A 7,909-nucleotide genomic window follows, 5' to 3' on the forward strand; every position below is an offset into this window, starting at 1 on the left:
TGTGGTGAGATATTTCCTCTCAAAAATTCGGCCCTTTGGAGAAATTTGGGGTTTTGAGTGCTTCAACCTCCATGGGAGCTTGAGGAACGCTCCTTGCTTGGTTGTGCAACCATTGGTGGTAAGATTCTACCCCTTGAACCTTATTTTCATGGAAAATTGCATGAGTTAGGGTTCAATGAATAGTAAATTGGGGTTTGTGATGAAATGTTGTTAAATTAGCTATGTTCTAGGAAGAATGGAGCTTAGAGCATGTTATGGAAAATGCTAAGAATGTCATTTAATCGGTGAAAATGAGCTTAGATAGCTAAATGATTATATTTGAAAAATGGCAAGAATATGACACTTAGATATTGGATTCTTGCATTGTTGATAAATGGTATGGCTTGGTTGATTGATGATTGTGTCCTAATGATGTCTAGGATTGAGACATTTGGACCGACCGTGAGTGATCAACCGCTTGAGCAAGCTATGGAGCTTGAGTAGCTCATTGGAATAGGTGTGTTACTTGTAAGTCATTGTTGAAACCAAAGTTGATTGGTTGCTGAACTGTTGGTGGTGAACAAAGGTTGAACGGAAGCTTTGAGGTAAGCCTTCGGACCTTGGGTGTAATTCCCTTGACTGTTCTACCAAGCCCTGAAAGGGTAGAGGTTGTGATTGTGTATATAAATGCAATAAAATAGTGTAATGCTTTGTTATACGTATGTGTATGCATTTGGTGTGGCATAGGATGGTGTTTCCCTATGTTGGTATGTTGCATGACGATGCGTAAATCATACTTGGTAGTTAGCTGGCCAGTAGGACTATTTGCATCTGAGTTTCCTTAGGACAGCTTGAGAGCTCGAGGGATTTCTCCTGGAGATGTATTGCACTTTGCATAGATATGTATTTACTGCATTATTATTGTTATTGCTATTACACTGATATGGAACTGTGGGGTGGAGAGATGCTCCAAGGACCCCTGGTTTACTGGATATATTCGTATATCTCACCCCGTGTTGTGGGGACCCCTTCAGGTAAGGATGCTGCAGGAGCCACCAGTGGCAAGTGGCCATACTTGGACTAGTATTGATGCATGAGGATCCAGTATTTTGATATTATACATGTTGTTTTGTAGCTCACATGTATAGGATTGTAATTCATAGACCATTGATAGATGTATGATTTGTATATTGGAATGGACTTAGCCTATGCTCATGCCTTTGGTCATCTCTTTTGTTGATGGGAGCCAAGGGAATGATCATAGTGTTTTGTAAGCTAAGTTCCATGATTTGTAATGGATATGTAGTGTAAATGATGCCTACTTGGAATTCAATATATGCATGCTTGTTATGTATTGAGTTATTGAATTGGTTGGGCTGAGAATCAATTAGGTACCTTTTGTTTAAATTGGGAAACGTTGAGAAAACAAAGGTTATGCTGCCCAGATTCTAGCTAAATCTCATGAGGAGAGGTTGGATGAGTGCTAGGATTTAGTTTTGGGGCATGGACAATTGGGGTTTGGAATGGGGATGCATCTTCCCCTAGACTTGGACTTGAAAAATGTGGGAATTGGAATTCCCTGGCAGCGCGCTTAAGCGCCCAAGAGCGCGCTCAAGCGTCCTGCTGCCCCTGTGAGTGCCAATGCATTCGGCCTCCTCGCGCTGGAGCGCCCAAGTGGGGGCTTAAGCGCCCAGGATTGCGCGCTTAAGCGCCCTGGTTTGCGCTTAAGCGCCCTTCGCTGCAGAAAGGAGGGAGGCTTACTGTCTCCTCGAGTTTTAGCGCCCAGTGTGGGGCTTAAGCGCCCAGGATTGCGCGCTTGAGCGCCCTTAGCCACTGAGGGAGGAGATGCTTCTGTCTCTGCGCGCTAAAACGTCTAAATGGGAGCTTAAGCGCCCAGGATAGCGCGCTTAAGCGCCCTGGTGCGCGCTTAAGCGCCCATTTACACTGAAATACCTGATGCTTCCTGCCTCCGTGCGCTTAAGCGCCCAGATGGAGGCTTTAGTGCCCGATAGCGCGCGCTTGAGCGCCCGATAGCGCGCGCTTGAGCGCCCGGTAGCGCGCTGAAGCGTGCGGGGCCTGTGACCAACACTCTCTTGTGTTGCTACAAATTGTCATAACTTGGGCTACAGTGCTCCGATTTGAGCGCGGTTTGAAGCCACGCGTAGCTAATGAAGAGATCTACAATAGGGTAGAAGTTGTGAAATAAATAGGAAGTAAATTAATGGTTTAAAAATAGAATATGAACATGATGTTAAGCTTAATTTATCTGATTCCGCATGGTAATACGGTTATGATCACGGAATTGGGTATTATAAGTTCGGTATGTTTTAAAATGAAAAAATTTATCCGGATTTTAATTGAACCCATGTGATTGTAACTGCGCTTAATATCATAATGCGATGTTAACAAACCGGTTCTAGAACGGGGTGTTACAGGCGGACCTACTAGTCCCCCTCTAAAATATGAAAATATATTCTACTATATGATATGCAACATAGTCTAAAAAAGCAAAATTTTGAAAGTGCTTTTAAAAAGTGAAAGACAAGCGATGTTATTCATAAGAGAAGTGTTCCACCCGTTCATTACACTCAATTAGAGATAACTATTCTTTACCAGATTTAACCTGCCAGTACATATGGCAGATTTTGTTCTTGGTCTGCTACTCTCCTCAATCAATGTGAAAAGTTGGCTTTTCCGTTGTATACAAAGAAGAGTTCAGTTAGTAATGCATATTCACTCTACCTATCAAATTTGTCTAGAATTTGATTTTATATTGATTGATTATCTAATTTTGTTTTTATAATCATTAAAAATTTATACATATTGTCATGTCAGAACTCAGGAGAAGAGTATTTAAGTTTTGACTTTGTTGGCACAAAAAAAAGGTCAGTAATAGTTATCAATTATTAGTTGGGACCAAATGCTAAAAATAAATAACACATTAATAAATTACTGTGTCTTTTCCTAAATAACAGCTAAGGCATGAAGGTAAACAATAAAAAATTGATCTTACAAACAAAATATAGGGTCTTAAGGCTAGTTCCTCATTGAAATAGAAGATGCATTGGACAACTGTCACTGGAAACAAAAAATTGGCAAAAAATTCTGTAATTTTATTAGGTTCTTCTCAATCAACCAAAACTGACATTACCTTTTCATAATAGTAATATAAATTTTCGCCCCCCGTCATATAATTTTCTGGGTCCGCCACTGTTCAGTGCTAAAACTATTTTTTATGTGTCAATTTATCATTAAGAATTAGGAGTAGTGAACAGTGCATAAATATCCATTGTATAATAGTATATATCTAATTTGTAATGCCAAAAAGAAAGGATTTAATAAAAAGTAACTAACACATCAGTTATCACCTAAGTGATGGAAAAGTTTAAGGTGTACTTGTTGCACTGAATTTAGTGTATTTTTATTAAGATATGTAGGCGGATCTTAAGGACCTAAAAATTTACCCAGTAAAAATGCACTACCATCGCACTGAACTTCAATGCGATGGTGCACCAAAAATTTATTCCCAAATGATATCTCACGCATGTATAATAACCCTCCTTTATATTACCTATTGCTTCCATTCCACATTCATTGGGACAACGAAAATGTCTCCACCAAATAAAATGCAACAAAATAATTGAAAACTTTTGTATACAAAATCCAATATATACTGATTAATTCATTCATAAAATTGAAATGGGGTTGCTAGTCTTTTTCTTTCCTACAAATAGATATAGATAGCTGTAATATCCCCGTTTCGAGCCGGTTCCATTAACATACATATGATATAAACAGAAACAACGGAAGACTTAAACTTACGAAAGTACAAGCTAACTTTTTCTTTTTCTTAATCCTTTTTCACATGACATATCATATTGCACACTTCTCCTAGTTTAATTCTTATTCGACGAAGACGAAAATCGGACAGAGTAACGTCTGTAAATCGGACAAACGGGGATTTGCAAATCTCACTCTCAAGGTATCCTGATAGACATATCATCTTAAACATATCATATAATCATATATGGTCCAAAAACAGATCTAATACCCATCCATGGGTGCATGCATAACTGGCTCTGTGCCACTATGTCTAACAGCATACATATTTCAGCACATGAACATATCTGAATACACAAATGTACATGCATTGCATCAAATATGAACACATGTACAAAACATATACGGACCATATACTGTATAATGGATCAAACATCATGATCACAAAATGAATAGAACACTATACAACAATAGATATTCTCCAAAAATACGTCTAAATCCAAAAATACGTCTAAAATAAATAGTAGCCTCCGGCCACCCAGAACACCATATCCTCATACCAGTACCTCTAGCCACGGTTAATGTCCTTGTCCCGTGAGGGCTCTTCAATTAACTGTGTTCCTGAAATCATATCCCCAAACGGGGTTAGAGACGAATCTCTAGTAAACTCCAGTTTATGGAAAACTCTCCATACCCTAGGCTCACTTCCTGCATGACAGTCAGATACATAATATACAAAACATCATATAAGCAATTATCATAACTAAACAAAGCATATATACATATCTTATCAAAGACATACACAGTCATTCCTAAGGGATGACCCCAAGCGGAAATCAACGCACGTAACAAATATCATTTACAAAAATCATCACAATACTCACATCAGAACAAAACGTGTTATATCAGAGACGTACGCAATCATACCCAAGGGATGACCCCAAGCGGAAATCAACGTACGTAACAATATCATTTTCAAAATCATTATACATATCACATAAAACATGTCATATAATCAAATATCATAACTAAACAAAACATATACACATATCTTATCAGAGACGTACGCAGTCATTCCCAAGGGATGACCCCAAGCGAAAATCAACGTACGTGTTTCCAAGAGAGGACCCCAAGCGGAACCAGAACAAATCAGAGGTGTACACCATCAGTCCCGAGGGATGACCCCAAGCAGACATCAGTGCACATAGGATCAATGGTCAGAGATCATCACATAACAGAGGTGTGCACAGTCAATCCCAAGGGAGTACCCCAAGCGGGAATCAGTGCACATGTTCCCAAGGGAGGACCCCAAGCGGAACTCAATATATAACAGATATATACACAGTCAGACCCAAGGGAGGACCCCAAACGGACATCAGTGCATATAGAATCAATACAGAAATCACATCAAAATATATCAAAGTAAACACATCAAAGCATATCAAAATAAACACATCAAAACATATCACATCACATCATCATATAGTTCTATATGAATGCATCTATATCATATATCTCATACATATCATACAACCTGACCACAGTCCGTACACTTGGCGGAACACAAAGTAGGAGCGAACCCCATAAACATAGAGCTTACCTCTTGGAGCTTTACAATTTGCTTACTTGAAGAACAAGCTACTTATCTTGCTCCACGAGAATCCAAACGTTCACAGTCCCTAGGCACACCTAGAGAAGGAATTCAACACAAAACTCAATAAAATGATATAATGCCATGTAAATGTAACACCCCGTTCTAGAACCGGATTGTTATCATTGCGTACGGCATTAAGCGCAGTTACAATCACATTGGTTCAATTAGAAAATCGGATAAATTTTCCTTTTTAAACAAGTCGGATTTAAATAACCAAGTGCGTGATCATAACTATATATACTTCGCGGAATAGTGGGACTAAACTTAATATTAGATATTAGTCCTTTCACTAATATCGTGCACCAATCCTTTCACTAGCACGCACATCAGTCCTTCCACTGATGATTTTATCAGTCCTTTCACTGATTTCACATATCAGTCCTTTCACTGATGATTTTATCAGTCCTTTCACTGATTTCACATATCAGTCCTTTCACTGATGATTTTATCAGTCCTTTCACTGATTTCACATATCAGTCCTTTCACTGACATGGCACACCAGTCCTTTCACTGATGATTTTATCAGTCCTTTCACTGATTTCACATATATCAGTCCTTTCACTGACTTCACAGTAAATATACAAGACACACACTTTATTGTTTATTTTCTTTTTACTTAATCATATTAAGTCATGAGTGGGTGGTTCTTTGTTCAACAAATCCCCACAAAATTCCACATATTCACTTAGTCTTAGGATAGTCCCAAAAGGCCTTTAGAACACTCATTACTCCTTTTAGCACCTAAAAGTCTATTTTTCCCAATTTAAGGCATAATGCCCATTACAAAGGAGCTATAAGATTTCTCTTTGTCTAGTGCCTAAACCCAAGCTTAGCCACCTATATAAACTATTTTACGCATATAAGTGATCTCACTTTACGAAACAATATCTCCGAACATATACCTCATTTGAAAATGACCAAAACTCATTTTATGGCCATACAAAGGAGCTACCTTATTTTCATTTTTATTTCGCCAAAGCGAAGGTCCATACACCTTAGAATATTATTCCACGCATAAAAGTATGCTCGCTTTGTAAAACAGTAACTCATAACACATACTTCCTTTGAAAATGGCTAAGAGGCACATAAAGGAAATCATGCCAACATCATGATTCCAATGCTTTAGTCCATCAAATTCAAGCTTATCACACACCTCTAATCCAAGATTCATTAATTCATATATATACGGTACTGTTCATCTCTACAGTACTATTCATGTATATGTCACTATTCAAAAATACGGTATCTTTAATTTTTCAAATACATTTTCACCGTTAAAATTCACATCTAAACACTTTTCTCAACATGAGCTAAACTTGAATCAAGCTCTAACATGCTCAATCGAACCAAATTTTCAAAATGAAAACCCAAATCAATATTTCTCAAAACTCAAAGAAAACTAGGATTTCTTAACATAGACTTACCTAGAATCACCCAATGAGTGGATTTCCAACCTCAAATTAGATCAAAATGCCTTCTTGGACCTTTAATCAACAAAGGGGCGCCATTTTCCCTTCCATTTTTCTCTCAATACAAGGCTTTTTGATAGATTATGGATTAGGGGTTGTGTTTGTCTCCCAATTCTAAGCAACTTTGATTTTTACCTCACTTGATTTCATCAAGAAATGAATAAGTTGGAATTAAAGCCCTCCTTCAATGGCTACGGTCGACGCACAAAGAAGAAGACAAAGAACGAGGCGCGTACGAGGAGAAAATGAAATGAGGTAGTGGTTTATACACTTAAGTATTTAAATTAGTTTAATTGGGTAAAATCTTATCTATCTATGCACCTCCATTCACTATCAAACTCTGCACACTAGTCCAGAATATTTTTATGGTAATATTTATAATTTTACTTTTTACTTTCGGGTAACTTTATTTACCCGCATTTTTACTCCTTAACTATCATTTTAACTCCTTTTTTCACCAAAGGTGACTTTATTTCTTTTTCTTTATAATTTTCCTTCCATATTAAATCTATAATAAAATGTGAGGTTCATTATAATAGCAAAGAGGGAAAATGGATTAAAAAGCTAAAGACTATTTGAGGTTAAGTCAAATCATTTTCATCCGGTGGTTGCTCTTCTTCTTTGGCAGTGTCAGCCTTCAACACATTCACATCGCCATTAGGCAATTTTCTTGCAAGCCTAATGATCTGGAGACGTTTTGTCAGAAAGTTACATAAAAAATGTGAGTCCACATAAATAAATGTAATAAGTCATTCTTAATTAAATAGAGTAAATACTCTTTTCGGTCCTCAGCAAATTTTACGATGCCCGCTTTAATCCCTAGCAAATAAAAAGGCTATTCATGGTCCCTAAGAAATTCAAATTGGACCCATTTTAGTCCTTTTGAGGTATTAATATGGGTCTTTTTTGAATTTGTAAGGGACCACGATTTCAACTAAATGGGTCCATTTTGAATTTCTAAGGGACCAACAATAGCCTTTTTATTTGCTAAGGATTAAAGTGGGCATCGTGAAATTTGCTGAGGACC

This window comes from Gastrolobium bilobum, unplaced genomic scaffold (assembly GCF_033153095.1).
Source record: "Gastrolobium bilobum isolate Gb01-03AN ecotype WA unplaced genomic scaffold, APGP_CSIRO_Gbil_v1 utg75148, whole genome shotgun sequence".
Lineage (NCBI taxonomy): Eukaryota > Viridiplantae > Streptophyta > Magnoliopsida > Fabales > Fabaceae > Gastrolobium > Gastrolobium bilobum.